Below are 27828 nucleotides of genomic sequence, written 5' to 3' on the forward strand. Positions count from 1 at the left end.
CTTTTTTTTTTTTAAGAGCCCATTTCCTATGCTGATGAATGGATAAAGGAGCTGAAATAAACTCGAAACCTGCAACCATAACACCCGCTGCCAGAATCTAGGATGGGTCCAGCTGCAGGAAGGAAAATGCCTACAAGGGGAACTGCTGCAGACTGCTCCCCACTCCTAAACTTGCTAGCAGGTGCATGATGGCAGAAGATCTTAACTGGTAATTCTACAGCAACTGATACTTCACTGGCCAATTCAGCACTTACATAATCAGACATGCAAATTCAAAGAAAACACTCTCGTCACCATTTTGAGCAGAATCTGCAAGAGGGTCTAAGGTGGGACCCTCCACTGCATCCTTATTGTGGTTTCCATGATCTTTTAGCCTGTCTCTAAGGATAAATAACAGCAAAGAAGAGTGTCCAAATCTAACCCAATAACAGCAACCTTCTGAGGTGGGCTCAGACAGAAATACTCCCAGTGTATGGGAACTCTCAATGGCATGCAACAGGAATAAGCAAGTCAAAAATACTGCCAGTGTCCCTCAATGTAGCTAGCACAAAAAAAAAAAAAAAAAAAAAAAAAACATGGATGGAATTTCTTCACCGCAGCCTCTGAAACCATGGCCAGCTGCATGGAAAACACAATAGCTGAATTCAATACAGAAAAAGATGTTCACCCACAATGAAAGAAGCTCCTGTGCCAACCTCAAACAGCGATGTGCCAGAAAATGTCTTGTGTGCAGCCACACTATCTAGCTGTGACTGCAGGGTAATGACTCCCTTGGACAGACACCATCTTGAACTTCAGGCAAACTATGTGCTTGTTACAGTTCTGAGGATGAGAACAGAAGTCAGTCTCGCAGCCCCTTTGGAAAAAAGAGGTGGGAGTAAAACCCTGGCCCTGGCCCTGCCACTGTCACGAAGGATGGAGAGCCTCTACTGCAGTGTCTGGGTCAGTCCCAAAAACTCTGAGGTATCAACCTGTTTCCTCTGAGATGCCCTTCAGGGAGAGAATCTAACAGCACAAAGCTATGGTCACACATAACGACATCTAGATACCACAGCTCCTTTGTGATGACTCCCTACATTATGGCAAATGCAGAAAAACAGAAATGCACCCCTCAGTAAACAGTTCAAGACTGTTGTTAAGACTTGGACTGCTATGTAGTCACTCTCTTGGGAGGCCGCGCCAGGAGAGTTATGGTTAGTAACACTAGTCATTGGGGAGCCCTCTTCAGTCAGCAATCAGCTGTGGCCCTGTCATACCTTAAGTGGAATATCACAGCATGCACAAAGCATTATATATCAAAACAACTGTGGCTACAACAGTCACCCACCTGCAGATGATGCAAATTACTAGCTTGCTGCGGTGGCAAAGGCTGTTTAATTACACTTTTTATTTTTGTGGCTGTAAGAAGGTCCAACCAAGGAACTGGTAGTTTGTTCCATGGCCAAGCTGAAAATGCAGATGGATTCCAAAGGAAGCTTAGCAGTAGTCAGTCAGTAAAACAAGAAAGTTGCAACAATGTCACTTTTTCCACAAAAACATGGTAAACATCATTTAAACACTTTCCCCAGGCCCCAAAAGTAAAATAAACGGTTTCTCCACAGAAAAAAAGTAATTTTCAACATCTAATAATGTTTTACCAGAAAAATAAAAAAGTGTGCTCCCTTTTAAAAATAAGCGATAGAACAGCAATAGCTGACCACTGGGTCCTCAAAAGCCCACATAAAGTGCTCTCTTCAGCACTGGAAAACTTCTGAAGGGCTTGGTGCCTAATTCGTTATTTTAGTCAGTTCAGCTCAAGCTGTCCAATGGGTACATGAAGTGTCCTGAAGCTTTAGGAGCTGGCTGTTATATCCTATTATCCTATGCAGGATACAACTCATAAAGCTTAGGCTACTGGAGCAATGATTAATATGAAGCACAGTCTACTGTTTTACCACTCCTAAAAGCCCCAGTGGTTCTATCAGTCACAGCATTTTTCAATCCTATTTTTGGCATGTTTGCTTCTCAGGATTCCATTAGAGCATTTTACTGTTATTAGCACCTCTCATTGCTTCAATCTCCATGTCTTGGTGTCTAAATTAACCCTTACCATCAAATTGTCAGAATAGGTTCATTTCTATGCAGCTAGTAATTAGACCAACATGGGGGGGTGTTACTGTGTCACAATTGTCGCAGAGTTAAGTAGCACAGTTAAAGCTATCTTACCTTTAATATGTGACACATTATATACACAGGGGACAAACAAAGGGCAATGCAATGGAGGAATCCCTTATCCGCTTACATGACAGGGACATTCTCTTTCTACTGCCCTGTCCATCCTTCTTTTTATTAATGCAAAACTATTAGAGGTGCAGTCTTCACTAAAGTCAAAGAAGAGGTGCACTCCACCATTACTGCACCCCTCAGTCACCCAAAAACAAGAAAAGCAGCCACCGTCTTCTCTCCACATTAGATTGCTGTGCACCTGAATGACTAGTCAAACCAATATTACCTAGGACATAGTCAAGTTCCATCCCTCTGCATCACATAGGCAACAGATAAAGGTACTATTTGAACTGTTAAACTTGACTGATGACTCTTGTTTGCATGCATCCTACAGTACCTGAACTCCTTTTGGCACCAAAAATTCAACAAAACACTTACTAACACTTCTGACTGTTGATCAGTCACTTCTCTAACAGAACTTTCTGCATCTTTCCTAAGTCAACATTGCCTTCATGCAGCAATGTCTGGATTGATGAACCATCTGAAGAATAAGCTGGTAAGAGCAAACTTATTTATGCATCTCCTGCTCACTCCTACTCAACTATCCTCTGTCTGGAATGTCAGAGTTCCCTAGAGTTGCAAACATGTCCATAGACATCCTAGATGATTCAAAAGCTCCAGACACGATGTGGTAAGTAGCCTACTCATACCACTGACACATTCCATCAATATGCTTCCTAAAGCCCTGACATCTCTGGCTTGCCCTCTACTTTTTTAATACCCCAGTTCCTTTGCTCTGAAGAGCAGTCCAACAGCACAATTACTCTTATAGCTCTTTGTCATATTCAACTAGCCTGTCCACCCCTGGAAGGTTAGAGCTCCCCAGAATAACTAAGCTGTTCGCAGACATCCCATAATAACTCAAATGCTCCTGATATCCCGCAGCAGGTGACCTACTTATGCCACCATCACATGCATACATTCCTTCAATATTCTGTCCCACCCCCCAGTAATCTCTGGCTTGCCTCATCTTGTTGCATCCCTTCGATCAACACCATCAGCTATTGCTAAATCCTATACAGACCATTTATTTTTCAAAAATATTTGCCTCTGATCTCCGATAGATTTCATAGGTTGGTAATAAGCTATCGGCCCCAGGGCCTATACAAGCCTAGCCATAACAATTCTATGGCTATTTCTTCCCACAGTATTTACTTCCCTGGACCCCTGTTTAGCAGGGTGACTGACGTGATCCCTGGGGTGAATTTCCTACCTCCCATCCAATCATCAAGGTTCCTTTTGAAGAGGGCCAAAGATGCGCTCTGCTTGACATGTATGGGCAGTCTATTCGAGAGTCTGGGGAGTCTCTGGGTCAGGAACCTATCCCCCCAGCATGTTTTGTTCATTGTGATGACAAGGTTTAGAACTCTGGAGCGTGCGTCTCTGAGGGATTGGGATTTCTTTAAGTGTAGCATGTGCAACAGCTCTGGGTTTGACATGGCCTTGTATGTTAAGCAGAGATTGCCTCTGAATAGATGATGAGACAGATTATAGGTGGAGGTTTTTTTTTTTTTTTTTTTTTTTTTTTTTTTTTTTTTTTTTTTAAGACAGTCAGCACAGGGCATCTGCTTTAGGCTTGTGATTCTATTAGTGAGGTATTTCTGCGGCCTTTCCAGTTGTTGCAGATGTCTTGAGAGGTACATACCAAATGGGACGTTATACTCTATAATGGGTCTAATGAGGGAGGAGTACAGTAGGACAATGACCTCCTTTTTCCTGGATGAAAAGCCCTTAGTGATGAGGTGTGCCACACAGAAGGATTTCCTGACTGTTGTGACGATGTGGTTATCGAAGGTGAGACCACTGTCCACCTGTGTCCCCAAGTCTCTCATCACACTTTCGGTGTTTAGTGTACTGCCACCTATGTGGTAATTCATGGGTACATGGTTTTTCCCAAAGGCACCAAGCATCCGTTTCTGTAAGGCCCTTTTGTAGAATATCCACATAATTTGGGGATTCAATAATGGCTCCCAGTTTGCAGTCATCTGCAAACTTTGTTAGCCAGAGTCCCTTAGTGTTGGACTGTACTTCAGAGAAATAGATGTCAAACAAGAGCAGTCCTAGGACTGAACCCTGAGGTATTCCACTTGTCACTTGTCTGGAGCTGGATATGGAGTCGACTACTTTTACAGTCTGGGTTCTGTCAGTAAGCCAGTTGGCAACCCATCGAGTGACGTAGGTTTATGCCCAGCTTAGTAAGTTTATCTAAGATTCCAGAGTGGGGGATGGTATTGAAGGCACTGGTGAGGTCCAGATAGGCTGTGTGGACCACATTACCCTTGTCCACAGCTCTGGAGACCAATTCAAAGAAGTCAGTCAGGTTGAGGAGACAAGATCGGCCCGTCATGAACCCAAACTGGGTGGGGTCCAGTGTTTGAAGGTTGCCAATGTCTTTGTTTACAAGTTCCATGATAATGCGTTCCACGCCCTTGCAGAACAGGCTCGTCAGACTGATGGGACGGTAGTTCCCAGGATCCATTGTGGAGTAGGATAATTGTAGCTGTGCGCCACTCAGTGGGCACAAAGCCTGAGGTGAGGCTATGATTAAACATGACACTTAGATGAGGTGCCAGTTCATTTTGCAGTTCATGTAGTACACAGCCTGGGATGTCATCTGGTCCCATGGATGCTGTATTCTTAGCGTTGGAGAGTGCGGTTTCTACCTGTGTGGCCGTAATTAACAGAATGTGGCAATCTTTTGGTATTGAGATGGGCCCTTCAGGGGGTGAGAGGGGGGTGAAGTTGGCACTAAATTGATCTGCCAGGATACTGGCAATATCCTTAGGATCAGTATATTTGGGTCTATATTAGATAAACAAAGGTTTATCTTACCGAACGCTAACATGAGCAAAAATCCAGGAACCCGAAACCGGAATTGTGAGATTGCAGTACAGTGAAGATGGGAATATTTGCCCTTTCGTCACTGTAGTGCGATCTCAGAGATGGAATACATATTTAGCAGGGGATGTGGGAGCACAGCCCCCCACAATTGCAGTTTCGAGTTCCAGGATTTTCGATAATGTCAGAATTCGGTAAGATAAACTTTTATCTAATATAGACCCGTATATTTAATGCCATTCTATTGTAGCTCAGAGCAGATCTGAGCATTGCCATTTAGATTCTTGACATAACTACAGAATGCCCTGTCATGGTCTTTGGAATCTTTGGCAATTTTATTTTCGTAACTAGCTTTTGAGGAATTTATGAGGGATCTCAGCTTCTTACTGAGGCTGGCAAAGGAGTTTCTTGCATCCTGGGATTTTCCTCTTTTCTTCCTTCTGTTGTACAGTTTGTTTATGGCAGAGGACCACCAGATTGGCTTCCTTTTTTTGGAGGAGGGCATCTTGGTTCTATTTAGGATGACACGATTCATGCACAAGTGGATGTGCTCGTACAGTGCCTTAGTGTAGGGATTCAGCAGTCGAAATTTCAGATCCCATCTGCATAGGTGTCATGAAGTTTGTCACTTCTGACTTGAGTAGCATGAAGTTGGCTTTGTAGAAGTTTTTTACGGAGGTTTCCTTACTGAGGGGTGGGATGTGGATGTCAAGGGTGATTTGCTTATGGTCCGACCTGACCAATAAGGTGGTGACCACTGGTGTGGAGCATCTATCTCCCATGTTGGTAATGACCAGGTCTAGGATATTGGTGCCCCTGGTGGGACAGTGGATTAGTTGATCCAGGGCACTGGAATTTATGAATTCTAAGAACCATTGGGAAAAGGTGTTGGCACACGAGTAGTTTTCCCAGTTAATGGCAGAGTAGTTGAAATCACCCAGTATTAGGGTGTTTGGTTGTACCTTAATATTTTCCAGCATGTTTAAAAAGGTGTAGTGAGAATTTTGGGGCGTGGTGGGGGATCTGTAGCAAGCTACAATTTGGAATAGAGTCTTACCTAGTGTTAGTTGCACCTGGAGAATTTCAGATGCATTGCGTTAAGCAACTAGCCTGGAGGTGTGAATATGGACACTCCACCTTCAATGTTTTGGTCGTAGTTTGGTGGCCGAAAAGTGTGGCACGAGTTGTAGCCTGGTATTGCAGGGGTGCTCTCTGAAGCCTTGAACCAGGTCTCGGTTACTGCACAGATATCGATGTTCTCCATTTTTAGGAGTGGCTCGACAGAGTGCATTTTGAGATTTAGACTTCTAGCATTGAGTACCATTACAGTACAGTTGTGTACACTTACCATAAATGTAGATGTTAGAGTGTATTCACTGTTGCAGTCATTACATTTGGGTAATCTTGCTGGCAGGTTGCCCTCACTCAGCCTGAATTCCAAAGTCCTGGGTCCTGCGTCGGCTGCTGTTTCCCCTTCCCTGACATCAGGTCATCAGGGGTATAAAAGAAGCAGCCGCCACCATTTTCTTTAGTTTTTCTTGCCCCAGATATCAGGTGCCCCCTAAAAGGGTTGCCAAAATGTATATATGTATAATTGCATGCACCAATATAAACTTTACCTTCATCTACAAGCAAATACACCACAAGGTTGTATAAATCAGAGAAGGAAAGATAGGTTCCATCAGAAGAAAAGGGGGATGGTGGGTGGGTAACCTGGACTGCAACAGCGAACACACTCAAACATTTACATTTATGGTAAGAGTACATAACTATACTATGTTCTTCGTGTTTCACTGTTGCAGTCATTACATTTGGGTAGAGTCCCAAAGCAAAGGTTGGGAGGCTGGAGCTAAACAGCATTAGGGGCGGCTATGAGGCCCTGCAGAACTGCAGGGGCAAAGCCTGCCCTGGATTTAGAGTAGAATGGCAGATGATAGTGCTTTGCAAAGGTGTGCACTGAACTCCAAGTAGCAGCCTCTAAAATGTCCCTGGTACGTACTCCCCTGAGAAAGGCTGCTGAAGTGGCTGCAGCTCTGGTTGAATGTGGCCCAATGCCCTTAGGTACTGGCTTGCCATCGTGTACATAGCAAAAATGAATGCAGTGGCCTATCCACTTTGAAATAGTCTGCTTTGAGATGGCCTTTCCTTGTGATCTTGCAGCATATGTCACTAGTAATTGCTCTCTTTCTGAAAACTGTGGTTCTGTCCAAACAGAATCTAAGCTGTCTGTGCACGTCCAAAGAATGCAGAATTCTCTCCCCCTTGTTCTGTGGATTTGGATAAAAAGTTGGCAGGTGAATAGTTTGGTTGAGAGCCACACTGGACACCACCTTAGGCATAAATGTTGGGTTTGTTCTCAGAGACCCTGTCTGGATAAAAAATGTTAAAAGGTTCGACAGCCATGAGTGCCTGTAGCTCTGAAACTCGTCTTGCAGAAATTATTGCTAGGAGCAGAGCTGTTTTCCAAGATAAAAACTTTATATCAGCAGTAGCAGCTGGCTCAAAAGGACGTAGGGTGAGTTTTTCCAAGACATAGTTGAGGTCCCATGCAGGCACTGGCGATCTCCTTGGAGGCCTTAAATTTTTGGCTCCTCGGAGGTATTGCTTTAATAAGGGATGAGAAAAGATTGGTGGCTCTACATTGTAATGAGCCGAAATGGCAGAGGCATACATTTTAATAGAGAGAAAGATAGGCCTTTGACCAGCATCTCAGTTAAGTACTGCAAAATCTGAGGAATGTTTGGCACAGCTGTATCAGTTTCTTGTGCCTGGTTCCAAGCGCAGAATCTCTTCCATTTTCCAGCATAAGATTTTCTACTACTAGGCCTTATGGCTTCCAAAATGACATCCATCACAGCTTTACTGAGAGGTGTGTTTTGTATGACATTATTCACCATGCTGCCAGGTTTAAAGTCCTGAGTTGGCTGTGCAGGATCTGACTGTTTTGCTGGGACAGTAGATGAGGTATTTGAGGCAAGGTCCAAGCTGGGCATTGAGACAAGCTCCTTAGTATTGGATACCAGTACTGGCGCAGCCAGTCTGGGGTAATCAGTATCATCTTTGGCTTCTCCTGTCTGACCTTTAGGAGTACCTTGGGGAGGAGAGGCAGAGGGGAAAATGCATATACTGATAGGTTTTTCCAGCTGAAAGATAGGGCATCCACTTTCCATGCTTGTCTGTAATAAATCCTTGTGTGCAGAATATTTTTAGTTGGTAGTTGTGAGGGGAGGCAAATAGATTTATGTCCGGGCATCCCCATTTCCTTGTTATCATGTTGAAGACTTGTGGATGCATGTGCCACTCGTGGGGATCCACGAGGTTTCTGCTTAGTTTGTCTGCCAGAGTATTTTTCCTTCCTGGCAGGAGTTGTGCCTGCAGATGTACTTGGCAAGTCAAAGTTGTGTCCCACAAAGTCATGGCTAGTCTACAAAGGGGGTAAGAATGTGTGCCCCCCTGCTTGTTTATATACCACATGACCGTGGTGTTGTCTGTCTTTAATCAGTAGTTGTCCTGGATGAAGTAGGTCCTTGAAGGCTGTCAGGGCATTTTGAACTGCTAGCATCTCTTTTTGATTGATATGTAGATGCATTTGGTTTGAGGTCCATGTGCCCTGAATGCATCTTCCTGCCATGTGTGCCCTCCAGGCATAATCTGATGCATCCGTTGTTAGTGTCTGCCTGGCTGGGGGTAATGTGAATGGCTGTCCCTTGTTTTGGTGGCAAGCCTTTGCCCACCATCGAAACTCCTGTTGCAGGCAGGGAATGAGAGTAATCGTAGTTTCCAGGCTGTAGCAATGTTGAGTCCAAACACATTTTAGGTACCACTGAAGTTTCCTCATATGCAGTCTTGCATATGGAATTAGTAGGATGCAGGATGCCATGAAGCCCAAAGCCTGCAGAATTTTTCTTGCAGATAACTGGGCCTTTGTTGCCAACATTTTGAAATAGGTAGTCAGTTGCCTTTGTTTGTCTGGCATGAGATAAGCCATCTGGGCAGTTGTATTTAAGCTTGCACCCAGGAATATTATCTCTTGAGAGGGTACTAGTTTTGATTTCTTTTCACTGACTATGTACCCTAGGCATGTTAGAAGTCTTTTCACAAATGCCAGATGCTGTAGAAGAATGTCTTTGTTCTCTGCTTGAATTAGACAGTCGTCCAAGTAAGGATATATTTGTATTCCTCTTTGTCTGCAAAATGGAATTACTGGTGCCAGGCACTTTGTAAAGACCCTGGGCGCAGTAGATAAGCCATAGGGCAGTGCAGAGAATTGGTAATGCATTGAGCCAGCCTTGAATCTGAGGTATCTTCTGCATATCTGATTGGGACATGCAGGTATGCCTCTTTTAGGTCTAAAGTCACAAGCCAAGCGTTCTTGCCCAGCACGGGCAGGAGCTGCTGCAAAGTCAACATCTTGAATTTTGGTATATCCAGGAATGTGTTCAAAATAGATAGGTCCAATACTGGCCTCCAGGCATTGTCCTTTCTGGGTACCAAGAACAGTCTTGAGTAAAATCCTTGTCCCTGCTCTTGCTCTGGTACTTGTTGAATGGCCTCCACGTCCATGAGGGATGAGACTTGTTTTTCTGCCTCTGTCCACTGATTTTTTGGCAGATCTGGCCAGCCATTTGCCTTTGGCAGGATATGGAAATGGAACTTGTAGCCTTGTGACATGATATTTAGGACCCACTTGTCTTGGGTTATAATGTGCCAATTTTGTGAAAAAAGTGCTAACCCCCCCCAAGGGCGCTGTCAGGAGATAAGTGCTTGGTGCAGGCAGGGGGAAGTCATTGGGACTGTTTCCTGTATGGTTGTGATTAGCCTTCTCCAACTTTGGAGGTAGAAGCCCCCCATTGTTTTGACCAGTAAGAACCTTGTGCCTGGGATCTGCCTCTAGGGCATCTGGATCTGCGCCTTTGAGGTCTGTCTGACACAGGAAAGGACCAATTCTTTGTTAGCCAGTGTCTACTAAACCTAGGTGGCTGTACTAGTAAAAAATCTTTGACCATTTGCGTAGATTTAGCTTTGTCTTCCATTTTCTTTAACACCTCTTCTGTCTTAACACCAAACAAAATATCATGCTGTAAAGGTGCATCTAATAATTTAACTTTAACATGATCAGGCAGATTTTGTTCCTTTAACCAAGCATGCCTCCTAATTACAGAACCTGTAACTGCGGCCCTACAGGAGGCCTGTAAAGAATCAAAACCACATCGCAGAGTATGCTTTCCAACTTGTTCAGCTGCATGCAATAAATCCTGCATTTCCTTGTTTTCTGCACATTCAGAGTTTTAACAACATTTTCTGTTTAAGCAATGCCATGACATGTTGCTGATATTTGAGCATATGAAACTGACAGTTTAAGGCCCTTATAGCCAAGGTAGCAGATGTGTAAACCTTTTTTCCCCCATCTATCCAGTGCCCTAGAATCTCTGTCAGAGGGGGTAGTGTTTTTTGCAGCGGAAGCCTCAACTCCTTTGGGACCCTGAGAAATAGTTTGAGTCTGCAGCAGGGTTTTTAAAAAGGAATTTATGAGAGTCAGGAACCCTGTGATATCTGTCAGGCTTAACAGGAGCTGGAGGTAAGGAGTCAGGAGTAAGACTAGACTCCGAAAACACATCTACAATGTCTAACACAGGTGGGATGGCTAGTGGCTTGTGATGAGGTAGTAAAAGGAAATCCCCGAGCCACTTTTTAGATTCTGAAAAATCTTGGAATCCCAGTGGAAATGCTCCCTCATGGTATGTAAGGTTTCCCCAAAAGAATAGCCCTCTGGAGGAGAAGCTGAAGGTATAGATTCTTCAGCATCAGAATCCCCATAAGGGGGAAGAGAATATTCCTGATCAGAATAGGAATCTGAAGAAATGGAAACCTGATCTGAAGATTCATAGTCAGTCTCTTGCCTAGGCCTCTTATCAGGAGGGGGATGGGAACCCCTGATCAAGGTAATCAAGTCTTCGGCCATTTTGAGCATCTGCTTTTTGGGCATAGAGGCCTGACCACATGGCTGTTGAGTTTGTTTTTTGCTTTAGAAGGTGCTTTAGTCTTTGCCTTTGAAGCTGCAGTAGGTTTGATGTACAGATGTTTAGGTCTGAATACACCCTCAGAAGCTGGTGCCTGCTCAGTGGCTCCAGACCCATCTGAAGGGATAATATCCGAGGCTCCAATACCTTGAGTTTCCAGTGGCATGGCCGACTCCACGTGGGAGTCAGTAGTGGCCTGCGACTCTAAAGTAGCGGGCATCAGGGGCTGCAAAAGCACCTCACTGAGGACCGGTGAACCAGCAACTGGGCCTCGGTTGTCTATCTCTCTCCTTTTCTTTGCATTTTTTCGTGAACTCCGGTAGTCAGATGACTATCTGACGACATTTCTGGATTATTAAACCAGCGTCCAAAATAGCTTAAAGCAAAATCATACCGACGCCTAATAGTGCGTTGGTTAAATCTAGCACAAAACCGACAACCAGAAACATTGTGATCAGGGCCTAGGAAAGGAATACAGTAAGAATGAAAATCCTTATGAGGTATTTGCTTTCCACAAAAAATACAATTATTTACTTTTCTGACATCGGTCTGGAGCAAAAAAAAAGTTTCCCCAACGGGATACTTCCTTTATTGAAGACTTCGGATCTGAAACTCGAACACGAAAATCTCAGGAGTCGGCCGACTGGCACTTGCGAACTGCTTCTGCTTCAGGCACCGCGCGGCAAGAAAGATTAAAGAAAATGGCGTCGGCTGCTTCTTCTATACCCCTGATGACCTGACGTCAGGGAAGGGGCGACAGCAGCCAACGCAGGACCCAGGACTTTGGAATTCAGGCCAACTGAGGGCAACCTGTCAGCAGGATTACCCAAATGTAATGACTGCAACAGTGAAACACGAAGAACATCTTCAGATTTTGCATGCTTGTATCTGTTACGGTGGTGGTTTTGTCCTTTGAACCTTGCCTAAAAAAGGCACTATAGGGGTGGCAACAGCTTTAGCCAGTAACTTGAATCCCAGGGGATGACAAGTGCAGACCATCTCTTCTTATCATAGCCCTGTGCCTACCCACTAGCCTCCCTGGCCAAGAAGAGAGGAGAAAAGGAAAGCAAAGTAGCTATGACGTTAAAAAAACACACTTTACATAACCAACACAGCCTGCATGAGATATCCCAAGATTAGCTTTCCTCTTAATAAAAAACATATAGCAAATTGAAAAAGCCTAACATGTTCTGCTTATTGAGGTAATGAGGCTGAGGTCCCTCTGTGCCACATGCTCCAGGGACCTCAACTTCATTACCTCAATAAGCAGAACATGCTGGAGGGACAGGTTCCTAACCCAGAGACTCCCCATACTATGGAACAAACTCCCCATTCACGTCAAGCAGAGCACTTTATTGGCCCTCCATGAGAAATCTTGATGAGTGGATGGGAAAAAGAAAATTCACCCTGGGGATCACTTCAGTAGCCTTACTTGACAGGGGCAATGGGAACTAACGTTGGGCAGCACGATGCAAGGGAATCTTCTTGGGCTAGACTTATATAGGCTTCAGAGCCATAAGCCTAGTACACACCTATGAACCTATACCTAGTCCTGGGCTAAACAATAATCCACTATTCCAGCTCCTTATGGTGTCTATCTTTCATACCAGAAACAGTAGAACAGAAGTGAAAATATTGCTGGCTTATGAAGGTATTTGAAGTTACATATTTGCTTAACTAATGACAGGAGAAAGTTAAGAAGAAAACAAATTTACATTTCAACAACCTAATTTTAAATTTATCCAAACCTATTATCATATCTGATTAGATTGTTAAAATGTAACCATAGTAGGATGAATAATCTTATTTAGCTACACTAAACTGCATTATAGCTGTGCTAAGTTATATTGAGTAGGTGAATAATCTTTAAACAGAGAAACTATGAAAGACTAATGGTAAACATTATATAGAACAGCATTCTATCATACGAGCTGCCTCATTTCTAAAATAGACATTTGTCCAAAAACTAACATACAACAAAATTGTGTTCAACATTAAGCGGAACTGCAAAGTATTGAGCCTCTTTGATCATTACCTACCTAGACATGTACATTAACTTAATGATTTCTTTGCTTAGAAGGAAAAACAAAGAGCACAAAAACTAGTTGCCTAGTAACTCAATTCTTGATCAAAGAGGAAAACATCAACAGTTTGAATGGAGAAACTCAGTAAAATCCAAAACAACTGTACATTTCTGCTTTAAAAGAAAAAAATTAAATAGTTAAAGATCAAAATGGTTAAACATTTTGTCAAGTGTTAAATATAAATCAAACTATACTAGACCAAGCTCTTTTCAGTTTAAATTACAATAAGCTTGACAGAAGATGCATATAAAACACTAAGAAAAAAAGAAAGTGCACAGTATTCTACTGTGCTCAATGAAAAGGTATACAAGTCATCCCTTTTTAAGCTAAGAAGCTAAGTAAGTTCACAAGCAAATCGAATAAGCACTAAACCAATCAAATCAGAGTCCCCAAAAGCCTATACGCATGAAATACAGAGAATGCAAGTAATTGGCAATGTTATTTCAGACTGCAAGGGAACAGAGCCAAGCATGGCAATTATAGAACAGGTATTTAAATATAGACTGAAACAAACACATACTGGATTGTCTGTATAAAGACAAACAGCCAAAAACATTGCAACACTGTCTTTTTAAAATGGTCAGTGAATAGAATTCAACAGTGACAACAAAGTGAAACAGCTGTATAAAATGTAAGATGATTCAGGGATTTAGAATAGCACAGCAGACTTCCAATAAATGCAAGTAAAACAAGAGCATCCAGGTAAAGCCCTAAAGGAAAACGAAAAAACTGACTAAAATAAATCAGATTATATCAGTCCAACTCTGCAGTGTAATACACTATACATATATATATATATATATATATATATATATATATATATATATATATTATATACTCCACTATATTGCACCTTAAAGTGGAGTTGTGAACCTAAGCCAGTGAAAATAAAAGCAAAAACATTGCAAGGTAGACAAGATAAGTCCCAGTAAAGTGTAGCATAAGTCATGCATTCCCCAAAGTATACATCCATATATATGCAGGGCTGTACAAAACTGAGAGTGAGTTACAAACTACTGCAGAGTTCTAGCTCGGGGCACAGATAAGCAATAAGACTCTTAACAGTCAATTTTTCTACTAATATAATGGGTTTAAATAAAGGGAAGCCACTGCAAATCTGTCCATTAGATGTTACTTATGCCAATGTTTCACCTTTAAATGAACGAGTCACACGTTTCTCATCTCAGTGACCTTTGGACCATTCCATGAACTCTTGCCATTTACCATATATCTCAGGAAAAAGCAACCTTAGAGGCTCGTAGGGCATAGCAGGATTACTAAAACTTCAAAAAGTAAATAAGAAAAGGAAAGAGAAAAAAAAATAAAAACTAACGAGGCTACCTTAGTCAAAACACTGTTTTGTTTCCAGTATTCCATCTGCCGATAAGCTACCGAATCAGTCCTGCTTACCAACCGGGTCTATATCACATCATCAAATATGTGAATATCAAACGCTCACATGAGCAAATATTCACATACTTGAAGTTTGATTTTTTTTTTTTTAGTACAGTGAAGATTGGGATTTTTGCCCTTTCTTCACTGTAGTGCGATCTAGGAGTAGGAATATATATTTAGCAAGGGGTGTGGGGGTGCAGCTCCCTCACAATGCCATTTTAGAGTACGCGAATATTCACTGATATGAGTGAGCGTTCGATATTTATGTAGTCGATTATGTGATAGAGACGCTACTAACTGGATATACCAAGCAATGGTGGAGGGACTGAGTCACAGGAAGGAAATAAAATTTTAGGATCTGCCATACCCAGCAGAGTAGAAATTTAATTTCCTACCATTCCATTCCGCTAAAAGAGTAGGAGCAGGTGGTGCATTCAAAGAACACTCCAGGCCCAAAAGGAGTTATAAAAAGAATCATCCTCAACCCCCGTTAGGAAAATATGGAAGCGACCTTCACCAATCACATTACCACAGCTCAATTAATGGCTGGTTCTGATGCAGGTAGCTCCTGAAACACAGCTACGAATACTTCCTTTACTTCTTTAGAGTTTGAGGCAGTGTATCATTTTCCAATAAGTGAATGTCAGGGTACTTGGGAATTTCATTTGCAATTTAATTTTATTTATTTATCAGGAACAGACAATATGGAAAAAGGACCTGTCTTGCCTGCCTTATTTGAAGGGGGAGGTCCTGCACCAGGGAAATCTGATGCACCTTCCAAGTAAGTGAACCTTTTTTTTTTCCAGTTTGGAGAATTTTTACTGCCTCTTGATGGTTTAAAACCTGAACATAAACTGGTCTTGGCTTGTCTATTGGCTGAGTACTACGGAGTGCTCGGTGCTCCCTCTCAATTGTAATTCGTTTTACCCCCGCAGGATCTTCCAGTAAGGTATTAAAAAGTCTGTTTTACAGATTAAATTAAGTTAGGACGAGTGATATTTTCCAGGATACTATGAATAATTATGTTATTCCTTCTTGAATGAGCTTCCAAGTCCATAATCTTATTCTGCATGTTTTGAATTAGCTTCATGTTATTGTCTGATTGTTGCTGAAGTTTGTCTAACCTGATTTCATTTTATGTAATTCTTGACTCAGACTTTTCCATTCTTGATAGTATTTGATTGAAGGATTCTCCAAAAGGCTTAAATTGAGCAGTAAGGTCCTGAATCACTTGGAGTGGCTGAAGAGCAGTTTTGAGGTCTTCCAGGTTTGTTGGTTTGTCCGATTAAGCTTTCCCTGTGGTTTTCGTAGATCATGTTGCTTAGTAGTTCTTGGTCTTTTTAGTAATGTTTCTTTCTCTGGAGAAGCCAGAAGTGAAAATTTTGTTTTAGCTGTTAAAGTCTCCATGCTTGACTCGTCATTGGACATTGTACTAATTCTTTGCAGACCTGTATGCTAAAAGAAGGCCGTTGTTATCTCTTGGCTGTCTGTCGGATGCTCAATCTCAAAGAATGTTTCTTTACTCGTTCATCAGTTGTTAAAATATATCATTAAGGTAGTGCAGTTAAAAGAAGACTTAGCTTTTACTATTAAACTTAAGCATAATTCTGCACTCTCTTGTAGATTTTCCTGAAGTTTTGGACAGAGCCGGAGATAGCAGTATATACAGGACAGCAGCCATCTTTTTTTTTTCCCCAGACAGAAAATCTTTTTGAATCATGCTTATAGCAACATCTCATGCAAAACTTATTAGCAACTTGCTTCTCACATATTTTTTCTCTAGATGTACTGTATATTCTGTTCTTTTCAAACACATTACAAACTTCTAATTCCCATTAAGTGCTTAATGTGACTAATTTTGTTACCTTTGCATACATCTTTATTTTATGAATGCTAAAGCATCATTTAACAATTTCCCTCTTACCTGATAAATGTATATATCATTCACAGTTCTGTATCATCCAATGTACAGCATAATTAACCCGCTTGATTGTATATTTTTTTTTTCTTTAAATCAGGCGCAAGTGCTAACACTTTCCATAAGGCCTTGTGTCTTCATAAAGGGCAACTGGACATGCGCCACTTTATCACCTTGCAAAAGTCCTGAAACTTCTGTTTCATCACAGCTATACTGCTTATTTTAGTATTTTTAAAACCAAAAGAATTCTAAAATGTGAACGCTTTTTTCCAACTGACAAGCAAAAATGGGGCATAATGAATCTTGCCAAGCTTCTCAACTACTCCATTTATAAACGGGAACAAATCAAACTTCTGGATCCATATTTTTCAGTTTTGGTTTTGAAGAGAAATTCCCCTGAAGCTGTAGCTGAATCATGTCTTAAATTCAATTCTGACACCATGCAACAGTTGCACTGCTATGCTAACTAATCCAGATAGACACGTGGTGATGAGATCCAGTTCAAAGACTTTATTACTGTAACTTTTAAACAATAAAGGAAATTGAACCAGTTCACCCAAACATGACGGCTTCAACTCTGGAGGTTACTGGTGAAAACATTACACCCTCTAGGCCAGAGTTCACCCTCAGAAGCATAGACCAAGGAGTCTACTGCCTAGTCTGCTTAACACTGCCAGACAGTCATGTGCTTGAATATGATGTCTGAACTAGAAGTGCTGTTCCTAAAAAGGACTGCTAGGTTGGCGCTCTCTCAGCTGTCAGCAGACAAAAAAAACAGCAGCTTGACTGCTTAGTCATAACCATCGAAGACCTAAAAGTAACAAAGGTGGCAAACAATGCAGTCAGTTGAAGATCTTGCCATGGTCTGGTCTCTTGTTGTTTTACCTTCTTTCTGCCCTGTGGCCCTTGTCTGGGATCATAAGAATGCTCCTAGAAATCCAGGACCTAGCTGTAGATCAATATGTGTGTATGTACAGTGCAATGAATAATTATTTGCCCCCCTCCTGATTTCTTATTTCTTTGCATGTTTATCACACTTAAAAGTTTCAGATCATCAAACAAATTTAAATATTAGACAAAGATAACCCAAGTAAACACAAAATGCAGTTTTTAAGTGATGATTTTATTTATTAAGGAAATAAAACTATCCAAACTTATATGGTCCTATGTGAAAAAGTAATTGCACCCCCCCTTGTTAAATCATGAAGTAACTGGTTCATTACATTTTTGGGAAAGCTGAGTTCAATTTCACTAACCACACCCACGCCTGATTACTGCCAGACCTGTTGAATCAAGGGATCACTTAAATAGAACCTGTCCAACAAGGTGAAGCAGCCCAAAAGATCCCAGAAAGGAAGACATCATGCCACGATCTAAAGAAATTCCGGAACAGATGAGAAACAAAGTAAATGACATCTATCAGCCTGGAAAAGGTTACAAAGCCAGTTCTAAAGCTTTGGGATTCCAGCGAACCATGATGAGAGCCATTATCCACAAATGGAGAAAACATGAAACAGTGGTGAACCTTCCCAGGAGTGGCCAGCCTACAAAAATTACCCCAAGAGTGCAGCGACGAATCCAAGAGGTCACAAAAGAACCCAGATCATCATACAGAGAAAGTACAGTTGTGCACACTTACCATAAATGTAGATGTTAAGAGTGTATTCACTGCTGCAGTCATCACACTTGGGTTATCTGCTTGCAGGTAGCCCTCAGTCGGTCCGAATACCAGAGACTTACTATTTCTGTGTCAGATGCTGTCACTTTTTCCATGATGTCAGGTCGTCAGGGGTATAAAAACAGGCAGCCGATGCCATTACATCAGTTTTTCCTCCCCAAATGTCAAGAGCCCCCAAATAGGGACCTAGGATATGGTGGGGAAAACACCACCAGTAAAAAGTAAATACCAATACCAGTAGGAATAGCCATAGAGAGGAGAGATAAAAAGATAGAGAAAACCAGGGGGCTGGAGGAAGGGAAAGTACAGTTGTGTACACTTACCATAAATGTAGATGTTAGAGTGTATTCACTGTTGCAGTCATTACATTTGGGTAATCTGCTGGCAGGTTGCCCTCAGTCAGCCTGATTAACAAAGTCTTGGGTCCTGCGTCGGTTGCTGTCCCTTCTTTCATGACGTCAGGTCATCAGGGGTATAAAACATGCAGCCGACGCCATTACATCAGTTTTCTTGCCCCAGATGTCAGGTGCCCCCCTAATGGGGAGCAAATAAACACAAAAACATAAAAGTATACCTCCAACCAAAAGCAAATACACCCAAAAAGGCTTTTTAAGCATAGTAAAAGAAAGGAGAGGTATAGCCAGAAAAAACTATGGGGCTGGAGGGAGGGTAGCCAGTACTGCAACAGTGAATACACTTGAACATCTACATTTATGGTAAGTTTACACAACTGTACTATTCTTCGTGTTTCACTGTTGCAGTCATTACATTTGGGTAGATTCCCAAAATTGGTAAATGATCATTCTTGGTGAAAGTATGTACAGAACTTCAGGTAGCAGCTTCTAGGATATCCCTGGTAGGAACACCTCTGAGAAAGGCTGCAGACGTAGATGCAGCCATGGTGGAGTGAGATCTGATCCCCTGGGGGATAGGTTTTCCATGGTGCGTATAGCAGAAATTAATGCAATGGCTTATCCATTTAGAAATGGTTTGTTTTGAAATAGCCTTCCCCTCTGCCCCTGCAGCAAATGCTACCAGCAATTGTTCAGATTTTCTTCGAGATTTAGCCCTGTCCAAGTAAAATCTAAGTTGTCTGTGCACATCCAAGGAATGCAGAATCCGTACCCCTTTGTTCTGTGGATTGGGAAAGAAGGCTGGCAAATGAATGGACTGAAGAGCCACACTGGAAACCACCTTGGGCATAAAGGATGGATTGGTCCCGAGAGATACCATGTCCGCATGAAAGATGAGGAAAGGCTCCACTGCCATAAGGGCCTGTAATTCACATATCCTTCTAGCTGAAGTGATTGCTAAAAGGAAGGCTGTTTTCCAAGAAAGAAATTTTAAGTCTGCAGTAAAAGCTGGCTCGAAATGAGGTAGAGTGAGTTTCTCCAAAACAAAGTTAAGGTCCCAGGCAGGGGTAGGAGCTCTCCTGGGTGGTCTCAAGTTTTTTGCCCCTCTGAGATACCGCTTGAGCAGAGGATGAGAGAAGAGGGGTGGTTCTGTGTTATAGTGAGCTGAAATAGCTGAGGTGTGGATTTTAATGGGAAAAAGACAGCCCCTTGTGAAGCATCTCAGTTAAGTATTGCAAAATCTGAGGTAAATTGGGCACTGCTGTGCTCATCCCTAAAGAGTGGTTCCATGCACAGAATATTTTCCATTTATCAGCATAAGATTTTCTAGTACTAGGTCTCCTTGCTTCCAAGATGACATCCATCACAGGTTTGCTGAGGGATGATGATGAATTTAAGTGATTAGCCAGGCTGCAAGGTTCAATGTTGGAAGCAGAGGGTGCAGAATTTGGTTCTCCTGCTGAGACAGCAGGAAAGGGGTCTGAGGCAGGTGGCATGGAGATATTTGCGACAGACTGCGCAGGAGGGGGTACCAGTGTTGGCGCGGCCAGTCTGGAGCAATTAAAATCATCCTTGGTTTGTCCTGTTTGACTTTTAGTAGAGCTTTGGAGAGCAGGGGCAGAGGGGTAAAGGCGTAGACTTTTTCCAGCTGAAGGACAGAGCAACCACTTTCCAGGCTTGTTTGTGCAGAGTCCTTGTGCAAAACTTGTCCAACTGGTAGTTTTGGGGGAAGCAAACAGATCTATGTCTGGGCTCCCCCATTTGCTTGCCAACATGTTGAAAATCCGTGGTTCCAGTTTCCACTCATGTGGATCCATGAGGTTTCTGCTTAGTCCGTCTGCCAGTGTATTCAATTTTCCTGGCAGGAATTGAGCTTGTAGGTTCACTTGGTAGCTCAATGCTGTATTCCACAATGCCATGGCTAGTCTGCAAGGGGAGTAGGAATGTGTACCCCCTGCTTGTTTATGTACCACATAACCGTGGTGTTGTCCGTCTTTACCATTAGTTGTCCTGGAAGAATCTAGTCCTTGAAGGCTGTCAGAGCATTCTGTACAGCTAACATTTCTTTTTTGATTGATATGTAGGTACATTTGACTTGGGTTCCATTTGCCCTGAATGCACTTCCCTGCCAGATGAGCTCACCATGCACAGTCTGATGCATCTGTAGTTAGGGTTTGGGCATCAGGGGTTAGTGTGAATGGTAGTCGCTTGTTTTGGTGGCAGGCCTCTGCACACCATAGGAACTCCAGGCATAGGCAAGGTATGACAGAAATCATTGTTTCCAGGCTGTGACAATGTTGACTCCACAGACTTTTTAGATACCACTGTAGTTTCCTCATATGCAGTCTTGCATATGGAATTAGGAGAATGCAGGAGGCCATGAACCCCAAGGCTTGCAGTATTTGTCTTGCAGATAGCAGGGTTTTTGTGGCCACTTGTTTGGTTGACTACCCCTGATTAGAGTTATTAGATCTTCAGCCATTTTTATCATTTGTTTTTTAGGCATAGGGGCCTGAGCATGTGGCCTGAGCTTCGTTTTTTTATGCATGGATCGAGATTTAGGCCTTAGTGATGAAGGAGGTGTTGTTTTAATATGAAAGTCTGTAGGCCTGAATACAACCTCAGAAGCCGGTGCCTGCACAGTGACTCCGGACCCATCCAAGGTAGAGACATCTGCGGGTTCCATAGTTGAAGTATCTTGTGGCATACCTGGCTCTGAATGGGTCTCAGTAGAGGCCTGAAAATCAGAAGTAGCAGGTATCAGGGGTTGCGAAAGCACCTCACTGAGTACCGGCAAACTGGCGATCTCGACGGCCTGTCTTTATCTTTGCGTTTTTTCAGAATCCCGGTAGTTGGATGGCTAATCAATGACATTTCTGGATAATTAAACAAGAACCGAAAAAATGAGAGACAAAAATATAACTATGATGGATAGTGCGCTGATTAAATAAAGCACAAAACCGACAGTAAGGTACGTCGGGGTCAGGGCCTAGGCAAGGAATACAGTATGAATGAAAACCTTTGAGGTACTTGCTTTCCACAAGTAATGCATTTATTAACTTTTACTGACATCGGTAAGGAGCAAGAAAATTGTTTCCCCAACGGGGTACTTAGCTTTAAGTTGAAGACTTCGGAGCTGAAACTCGAAAACGACAGTTTCAGGAGTCAGCCGACAGGCACTTGCGAACTGCTTCTGCTTCGGGCACCGCATGGTAAGAAAGACTGATGTAAGGGCATCGGCTGCATGTTTTATACCTCTGATGACCCGACGTCATGGAAGAAGGGACGCCCCTGAGAATTGCTGCAGAGGTAGGTGTAGCTCTAGTGGAATGTGTTCTGACCCCCTGAGGGGTTGGTTTTCTAGGGACGCCCCTGAGAATTGCTGTAGAGGTAGATGTAGCTCTAGAGTAATGTGTTCTGACCTCCCTGAGGGGTTGGTTTTCCATGGTGCTTGTAGAAGAAATGGATGCAGTATGCTATCCATTTGGAAATGGTTTGTTTTGAAATGGCCTTGCCCTCTGCCCCTGTTGCAAAGCTGACTAGCAGCTGGTCAGATTTTTCTGAAAGGCTTAGTCCTATTAAGGTAGAACCTGAGCTGTCTGTGCACGTCCAAAGAGTGCAGGATCCTTTCCCCTTTATTTTGAGGATTAGGGAAGAAGGTTGGCAAATGGATTGGTTGAGAGTCACACTGGCCAACACTTTAAGCATAAAGGAAAGGTTAGTGCTGAGGGAAACCCCGTCAGCCTGGAAAATAATGAAGTGTCCCACAGCCATCAGTGCTTGTAACTCAGACACTCTTCTAGCTGAAGTGATGGCTAGACACAAGGCTGTTTTCCAAGAGAGGAATTTTAACTGTGCTGAAGCAGCAGGTTCAAAAAGGGGAAGTATGAGCTTTTCCAGTACAAAGTTAAGGTCCCAAGTGGGGGTGGGTGCTCTCCTTGGTGGCCGTAAGTTGTTTGCCCCTCTCAGGAACTGTTTGATGAGAGGGTGAGAGAACATAGGTGGCTCAGTATTGTAATGAGCCAAAATGGCAGAGGCATGGATCTTAATGGAGGAGAAGGACAGGCCTCTGTCTAGTAGTTCTGCTAGGTAATCCAGGATTAGAGGCCAGGAGGGCAATGCTGTGTCTTTTTCCTTTAGACTGAATCCAAGAACAATACTTTTTCCACTTTTCAGCATAGGATTTCCTAGTACTGGGCCTTCTGGCTTCAAGGATGACGTCCAGCACCTGCTTGCTTAGGGTTGCTGGTCGGGTCTTTAAGAAATAAGCCAGGCTGCATGATTTAGGGTTTGCAAGTGTGGATGCAAAATCTGTCCCTCCTGCTGAGAAAGCAGGGTTGGGGTCAGATGTAGGTGCCAGGGTGGTACCGTAGTCAGGCTGCACAGGAATGGGTACCAGTGCTGGCATGGCCAGTCCAGGGCAATCAGAATTGTCCTTGGCCTGTCTTGTTTTATCTTGAGTAATACTCGAGATAAGGGGCAGAGGGGGAAAGGCATAGATTGAGAGGTTTTCCCACTGAAAGGATAGGGCATCCACCTTCCAGGCCCTGCTGTGAGGGTTGCTGGTGCAGAATTTGCTTAACTGGTGGTTGTCGGGGGAGGCAAAGTGATCCACCTCTGGGGCCCCCCATTTCTGGATCAGAAGGTTGAAGGTGCTGGGATCCAATTTCCACTTGTGTGGGTCTAGGATATTTCTGCTCAAGTCATCTGCCAGTGAATTTTGTTTGCCTGGCAGGAATTGAGCTTGTAGATAAACTTGGTTGTCCAAGGCTGTGTTCCACAGGGCCATGGCTAACCTGCAGAGTGGGTAAGCATGGGTTCCCCCCTGCTTGTTGATGTACCACATAATTGTGGTGGTGTCTGTTTCTATCAGCAGTTGTCCTGGAAAGAATAGGTATCTGAAAGCTGTCAGGGCATTCTGTACAGCTAGCATCTTTTTTTGAATGATGTGCAGGAGAATTTGCCTTGGGCTACAGTGGCCCTGAATACATCTGCCCACCATGTGAGCCCCCCCATGCATAATCTGATGCTTCTGTGGTTAGGGTCTGGGTGGCGTGGGGTTGAGTAAAATGCAGTCCCTTGTTGTGGTTGCATGCTTCTGCCCACCAAAGGAACTCTGTCCTTAGACAAGGTATGATAGGAATGACTGTTTCCAGGTCCTGAGAATGTTGGCACCAAAGACTTAAGTACCATTCCTCATATGCAGTCTTGCATATGGAGTTAGCAGACTACATGAGGCCACGAACCCTAGGGCTTGCAGTATTTTTCTTGCAGATAGCTGGGTTCTGGTGGCAATTTGTTTGAAGTAGTCTTAGACCTGTTTTTCTGAAGTGAGGAATGCCATCTGGGAAGTTGTCCAAGCTTGCTCCCAGGAATAGAATCTTTTGATTTATTTTCGTTGATGGTGCACCCCAATGAAGTTAGAAGGCTTTTTACAAATGTCAGGTGCTGAAGCAGCAACTCCTGACTCTCCGCCTGAATCAGGCAGTTGTCCAAGTATGGGTAAACTTGGATATTTCTCTGCCTGCAGTATGCAATAGCTGGAGCCAGGCATTTTATGAATACCCTGGGCACAGTAGATCAGCCAAAGGGAAGTGCAGAGAACTGATAATGCATGGACCCTGCTCTGAAACGTAGATATTTCCTGCATGACTCCTTTATGGGGATGCGCAGATAGGCTTCTTTTAAGTCTAGGGTGACTAACCAGGCATCCTTGGCTAACACAGGGAGAAGCTGTTGCATGGTAAGCATCTTGAATTTTGGTACCACCAGGAAGGTGTTGAGAATTGAAAGATCCAGGATTGGGCACCAAGAGCCCTCGTTCCTGGGTACCAGGAATAGTTGGGAGTAGAATCCTTGACCCCTCTGTTCTACTGGAACAGGCTGAATAGCTCTGATATTGAGCAAGGAAAGTACTTGGTTGTAAGCCTCTGCCCACTGGTTTAGAGGAAGGTCTGGAAACCCGCTTGGGGTTGGCAGTGAATGGAAATAAAATTTGTACCCCTGGGTTACAATGCTGAGGACCCCATCGGTCCTGAGTGATGGACATCCAGTTTTTTTGCATGAAGGGCAAGTTTCCCTCCTAGGGGCACAAGCAATTGGGCAGGGCTAGGAAGCACAGCTGAGAAGTCATTGTGAGCTTTTTCCATAAGGAGTGACTTGCCACTCCCTGCTCTAGGGGTGGGGGTGCTCCATTGCTTAGATCTCTGCATACCCTGAGATTGTTGTCTGGGTGTTTTTTTTTCCCTGGGTCTTGTTTGGGAAGGCCGGGAGGAGGCTGGAAAGGACCAGTGTTTTGAAGGACAATGCCTACTGAATCTAGGTGGTTGCACTTTAAGAATTCTTTAACAGTTTGCATAGATTTAGCCTTTTCTTCTATCTTTTTAAGAACATCTGCTTTGGTGTCAAACAAACGGTCCTTATTTAAATGAGCATCTAGTAATTTAGATTTGACATGATCTGGGAAGGCCTGCTCCTTCAGCCAAGCATGTCTTCTCAGTACAGAGCCAATGACTGCTGCCCTGCAAGATGCTTCCAGGGCATCAAAGCCACACTGCAAAGTTTGCTAACTAATTTGGTTTGCAGAATGCATAAGCTCCTGCAATTCTTTATTTTCTGCACAATCTGGAAAAATTACCACTTTTTGTTTAATAAGTTCCATAATATGTTGCTGGTATTTCAGCATGAGAAAGTGGCAATTCAAAGCCCTTATAGAAAGAGTTGCGGAGGTATATACCTTCTTACCCCATCTGTCCATAGCTCTAGAATCCCTGTCCGAAGGCATAGGATTTTTGGCTGTAGTAGCCTTAATACCTTTAGGTCCCTGGGAAATGATCTCTGGATCAGCAGTAGGATTCTTGAAAAGAAACTTGTGGGAATCAGGTACTCTGTAGTACCTGTCTGGTTTCCTAAGGGCCGGAGGTAAAGTGTCTGGAGTAAGACTGGATTCCATGAAAACATCATTCACAACATCCAGGGCAGGGGACATAGCTAAAGGCCTGTGTTGAGGCAACTCTAAAAATTCTCTGAGTCTCTTTTTGGACTAGGATAGTCTTGGCATTCCCAATGGAAATGTTCTCTTAAAGCATGCAAGGTTTCACCAAAAGAGAAATCCTCTGGAGGGGAGGCAGAGGGAATGGATTCCTCTGCATCTGAATCCTCATAGGTGGATAAGGGCTTATCTTCATAATCAGAAAGGTCAGAGTCATCGGACTCCTGGTCTGTAGAACCTGAAGGGGACTGGAGTCTATCTCTTAGCTGGGGAAGGCTGGCTTCCCCTAATCAGTGTAATAAGGTCTTCAGCCATTCTAAGCATTTGTTTTTGTGGCATGGGTGCCTAAGCATGCGCTTTGGTCGTCTGTTTTCTAGGCGTAGTGCGTACTCTGGGCCTAACAAACTAAGTAGTTTTGGTTAAAAAGAAGTCGTCTGTTGATTTGATCATCAGTAGGACAAAAAACTCCCTCAAAAGCTGGTGCCTGCACAGCGGGTATGGACCCATCTAAAGTAAAGATATCCACTGGTTCCATAGTCGAAGAAGCATCTTGCGGCATATCGGACTCCGAATGGGTCTCAGCAGAGGCCTGCAAATCCACAGAAGTGGGCATCAGGGGCAGCAAAGGTGCCTCAGAGTACCGGTGGACTGGTGACTAGCTTAATGGAAGCATCGTCGGCAGTTTTGAACTTATGCGGTCTGTCTTTATCTTTACGTTTTTTTCAGAAGATCGGTAGTCGGTTGACTTACTGAAGCCATTTCAGAATACGGACATCGAGAGGGTAAGAATTTGGCGACAAAGATAGCCCGATGACGAATGGTTCAGGTATTAAACAAGGCACAAAACAAACAGCGAGGGACATCGTGGTCTGAGCCTAAACTGGTGACGCAGTAAGAATGAAAATCTCTGTGAGGTATTTGCTTTCCACAGGCAAGACAATTGTTAACTTTTTATGACATCGGTTAGAGCAAGAAAAAAGGATCCCCAACAGGGTACTTAGCTTTAGAAGACTTCAGGATTATTCAACTTAAAAACAAAAATTCAAGTAGCGGCTGACTGGCACTTGCAAACTGCTTCTGCTTCGGGCTCCTCGGCAACAGGATGATGTAATGGCGTTAGCTGCCTTTTTTTATACCCCTGACAACCTGACGTCATGGAAGAAGTGACAGCATCCGACACAGAAATACTAAGTCTCTGGTATTTGGGCCAACTGAGGGCTACCTGCAGGCAGATAACCCAAGTGTGATGACTGCAACAGTGAAGCACGAAGAACATCTGCAGGCCTCACTTGCATCCGTTAAGGTCAGTGTTCATGACTCAACCATAAGAAAGGGACTGGGCAAATATGGCATGCATGGCAGAGTTCCAAGGCGAAAACCACTGTTGACCAAAAAGAATATAAAGGCTTGTCTTATTTTTGCCAAAAAACATCTTGATGATCCCCAAGACTTTTGGGAAAATATTCTGTGGACTGACAAAACAAAAGTTGAACATTTTGGGAGGTGTGCATCCCGTTACATCTGGCATAAAAGTAACACAGCATTTCAGAAAAATAACATCATTCCAACAGTCAAACATGGTGGTGGGTAGTAGTGTGATGGTCTGGGGCTGCTTTGCTGCTTCTGGACCTGGACGACTTGCTGAGATTGATGGAACCATGAATTCTGCTCTCTAGCAAAAAATCCTGAAGGAGAATGTCTGACCATCAGTTCATGACCTCAAGCTGATGCACACTTGGGTTCTGCAGCAGGACAATGATCCAAAACACACCAGCAAGTCCACCTCTGAATGGCTTAAAAAAAAACAACAAAATGAAGGTTTTGGAGTGCTCTATTCAAAGTCCGGACTTGAATACAACTGAGATGCTGTGACATGACCTTAAAAAGGCGGTTCATGCTTGGAAACCCTCCAGTATGGCTGAATTAAAACAATTCTACAAAGAAGAGTGGACCAAAATTCCTCAACAGCGATGTGAAAGAGTCATTGCAGTTATCGCAAATGCTTGATTGCAGTTGTTGCTGGTAAGGGTGGCACAAACAGTTATTAGGTTTACACAGAAATTACTTTTTCACATAGGGCCATGTAGGTTTGGATAATTTTTTTTCCTTAATAAATAAATCATCACTTAAAAACTGCATGTTGTGTTTACTTGGGTTATATCTTTGTCTAAAATTTACATTTGTTTGATGATCTGAAACATTTAAGTGCGACAAACATGCAAAAAAATATAAGAAATCAGGAAGGGGGCAAATACTTTTCCATTGCACTGTACCTTTAAGAAGCTA

The 27828-nt window shown here is 43.1% G+C and overlaps 1 protein-coding gene across 1 annotated transcript in view; it reads right to left on the bottom strand.

Annotated features, from left to right (window-relative positions):
• HRAS (HRas proto-oncogene, GTPase) overlaps positions 1 to 27828 on the bottom strand; it is an 814425-nt gene that overhangs the window by 65443 nt on the left and 721154 nt on the right. The gene's annotated exons all lie outside the window — the stretch shown is intronic.

Source organism: Protopterus annectens, chromosome 17.part0, assembly GCF_019279795.1.
Source record: "Protopterus annectens isolate FY-2018-M chromosome 17.part0, PAN1.0, whole genome shotgun sequence".
NCBI lineage: Eukaryota > Metazoa > Chordata > Ceratodontiformes > Protopteridae > Protopterus > Protopterus annectens.